The sequence below is a fragment of the Schistocerca serialis genome, chromosome 1, assembly GCF_023864345.2.
Source record: "Schistocerca serialis cubense isolate TAMUIC-IGC-003099 chromosome 1, iqSchSeri2.2, whole genome shotgun sequence".
NCBI lineage: Eukaryota > Metazoa > Arthropoda > Insecta > Orthoptera > Acrididae > Schistocerca > Schistocerca serialis.
In genome coordinates this window covers 823,872,708-823,876,699 of record NC_064638.1, presented here as the reverse complement: position 1 = coordinate 823,876,699, position 3,992 = coordinate 823,872,708, and positions in this window count along the sequence as shown.

The following is a 3,992-nucleotide window of genomic DNA, read 5'->3' as shown; positions in this document are numbered from 1 at the left end:
TACGCCACAAGTAAGTCGTTGTGTACCGCGGAACTGTTTACTATTGAAATGCCGAGAGTGAAAGTTCCAAGGAAAGCTAGGTAAAATGCTGTCTCCTCCTGCAAGCGTGTCAAGTACTGCCCACGACGGGAAAAATCTGAGAAATAAGATTTCAAACAAATTTCGCGTTTTCTCCTCACGCCTTCCGCGAGAGAAACAGGAAAGGGAGGAATAGTGTTACCGAAAATACCCTCGACCGTTCACCGTAAGGTGGCTTGCTAAATGTATATGCATATGTAGACTCGTTGAGAAGATGGTCATCTGTGTAGAGAAAATTCTGCCATTTTAGTAGAAACTTCGAAATGAGCAGCCGTACTTTTTTTCCCAGTCGTATTGACCATCTAGGATCACGTTAACAACTTCAGTTCCTCTTCTTCCTTTGTTGTTGTTTCCTATTTTTCCAGTATTCACTCATTTTCTACCCATGAAGTCTCGTCCTTTCTTCTGTCCATGTTGTTCACTATATTTTATTTCTTCTGCTTTGAAAGCCTTTCGAATTTAGTATTTTATTTTTAAAACAATTTCTTTCTGCTGTTTCTGATTCTTTGATGTTCCTTTCTAGATCTTTCCTTACTTTTGTAAACCATGCTATTGTCGATTTCTTCTTCCAGAAATTTAGGAGTATTTGTTTTGTTAGTATATTTCTATCTATTCGGTAGAGGTGTCCGAAAAAGTTTAATCTTCGTTTGGAAATTATTTCAGATATTTTCTCTATATTTTTGTAGATGTCCTAATTACTTCTTATTTTCCAACCACCTGCAGTTTTTACTGCACCCATTATTTTTCTAATAATCCTTCTTTCCAGTCCCTCTAGTTTGTCCATCTTATAGTTCATCGTTAGGCATTCAGATCCATATAAACATTCTGGTCGTACCACTGTTGTGTAGTGTTTTGGTTTTTTTCTAGATATACAGTAAATTTCTTGTTGTAAATATTTGGTTAAACCATATGCTCTTTCCATTTTGTTAATTGGCTTAAATGGCTCTGAGCACTATGGGACTTAACATCTATGGTCATCAGTCCCCTCATTTTGTTAATTCTTACATCTATTGCAGATTTTTCTAGTCCATTCTGTTGTACAGTTTCTCCAAGATAATTAACTTTATTTTCTCGTTCTATTTTACCTATTTGTGTTTCTATTCTTCTATATTTGTCATGAATATTGTTTTTTCCTCTGAAATTTTGAGACCAGTTCTGTTTGCTATTTTTTCCAGAGGTTTATTTAAATAACTGCTTCTGTTAAGTTTTCTGAAAGCACTGCAAAATCATCTGCAAAAGCCAAGCAGTTTACTTTAATTGCATTTGTTTTCCTTCCCAGAGTTATTGGTTCAATTTTGTGGCTTTTTAGCTGCAAATTCCAGATCCCTACAATTTTTTATACAACACAGTTAAACAGTAAAGGTGATAAACCATCACCTAGACCAACACCGGATTTTAATTTCAAATGGTTGAGATACTTCTCCCATAAATTTGACTTAGATATTGCACCTGTTAGTATTTCACGAATTATATTAAGCTAATTCTAACTTAACACCAAATTCTCTAATGACCTTATCTATTGTTTCTCTGTCTATACAATCAAAAGCTTTCTTGAAATCAATAAATGACACTATTATTGGTTTGCTGGTTAACATTCTATGACGAGTTATTGACTTTATATTAAAAATTTGTTTTGCACAGGATCTTGCCTTCCCAAAACTACCCTGATATTCTCCCAGTTGTTTGTCTAAAGTATCTACCACTCTGTTCAAGAAAATTTTTGATAATATTTTGTATGCCACTGGCAGAATTGACGCTCCTCTGTAATTACTGACATTTTGTTTGTCTCCATTTTTATGTAGCGGGTGGATTAATGCTGTTTTCCATTCAACTGGAGTCTTTTCAGTTTTCCAAATGTCCTCAAAAAGCAGCTGTATATCCTTTATGATTTTTGATTCTGACCACTTCAAAAATTCTACTGTAATGGAGTCTTCACCACTTGCTTTATTGTTTTTGAGTGTTCTGATAGCTTCATGAATTTCTAACTCTGTTGGTGGGAAATCTTCCTCTAGATTTTGGAGTGTCACTGGAAATTCTAATTTATCTGTTGGAACTGGACAGTTTAACAGCTTTTCAAAAAAATTCGCTAAAATTTCACAACTTTCTTTGTTATTTAATCCCATTTTGTCATTTCCATCGTTGAAACAAATATTTGGTGCCTCATATCATTTAAGTATGTGTTTAAAAGTTTGGTAAAAATTTCTAGTATTATTTTTGGTGAAATTTTCTTCTATTTCAATAAGCGGAGAATTTTCAAAGTTTATTTTGATGTTCCGAATTATTTTTAATGTTTTTTTTGTCTGAATTGTTCAGGGTCTTCCTCTTTTTTCGAACATCTCCATTTTCTCCATTTTAGAGCTCTTTGTATTAGTGCTTCTCCACACCATGTCTTCTTTTGATTCTTGGCCAATTAGAAAGTTTTCTCTGCAGCTTGAGTTATTTGCATCTGGGATTCACGTCAATCACCTTCCTTACTTGTCTCAATTTCTTCTCTAAATTTTTCTACATTTTATTTTGTAATGTTGGCCGTAGTTGCGTTGTATCTGATCACTTTCTTGGTCGCCCTTTTTGTTTTAAATGGAAGAAATTTTATTTTAATCTTAGAGAGATAATGATCTGAATCGAATTTCCCATTTATGACAAATGTAAATACCATAAAATAACGTATGGTACTAATCGGAGTAATGGAAAACATGCCGATTAGTATCATTCGTTATTTCATTGTATTTACATTTGCCCTTTTCTCGCACCTAAATTGTCGGAAGGACACCAAGCAGTCTAGACTGAAGTGAAATGGTCAATAGACTGTTGAGCTGAATCATAGTAGCAGCGATCAGCAGCATTCACACGCTCTGACTTTACAGAACTTCCAGACAGTGAGTCCGGCAAACGAAAAGTCATACTCTGTCTGCATATGAAACGTTTGCCAATTCGACCGCTCGTCTTGTGAACCTTGTTGTAAGAATACAAACGGTAAATGACGCAGTTTCCTGACCGACTCAAAGTTCGATGAACAATTTCTACTCAAGCTCTCATAAGACGAAAAAATACATTATTCACGTGAAAGTCTCTCAATGCAGAAACCGTTAATCTGCAACAGGTTGACACTGATAATTTATATTGAAAAACTTTAAGATCAAATTACCCATAGCTAAGATCTGTTTGTAAAGAGCATATTTTTCATACGTGTTGTTTTGTGCGTAGAAGAAGTTTGCACATTCAGGTACAATTAAGATAGTCTTCGCCTTCCAGTCCCAAGCATTTACTTACAAGAAAATGGAATTACTCTGATTCTGTCACTCATAGTCTTTTTAAACGTGTATATGATCCATTTGTGGCGGATATCTTTCTGTCGATATCCCTCCACACTATGAAAAATGATCTAAGCTATTTGCAGAGTAATGTGAGCATTACCACATACTGTATTTCTGTGTTTTCTTTAATTTCTTCGCAGTACTTGCGATTTTTTTATCTGTCTTCGAATTTCACATTCTTTCTGAGCATCTCGGATAAAGCACGTTCCTAATAGCAAAAATCGTACCTGGAACACTCCAGATCCTTTTTCAAACTCTTTATGTCAGAATTAGAATCTGGACTTATTTATGCCAAATTTTAAAAAAATCACACATTGTTTTCAGAAAAGGTTTACTTGCTATCGCCAGTCTGCTTTTCATTTTCACCCTACCCTTACTATCATCAGTTTTTTTCCGAAAAAACTTTTAGTATCTCATTTAATTCCCTCAGCATCATCTGATTTCATTCGATTAAATTCCGTTCCCCTCTTTTTACTTTCTCTGAACGTCATCTTATAGCCTCTATTCAAGTCGCTATCCATTCCACTCAATTGCTCTTCCAAGTCTGCTACCCTCTCCGAAACAATTATAGCAAGTCTTAAATTTGTTACTTTATCTCGA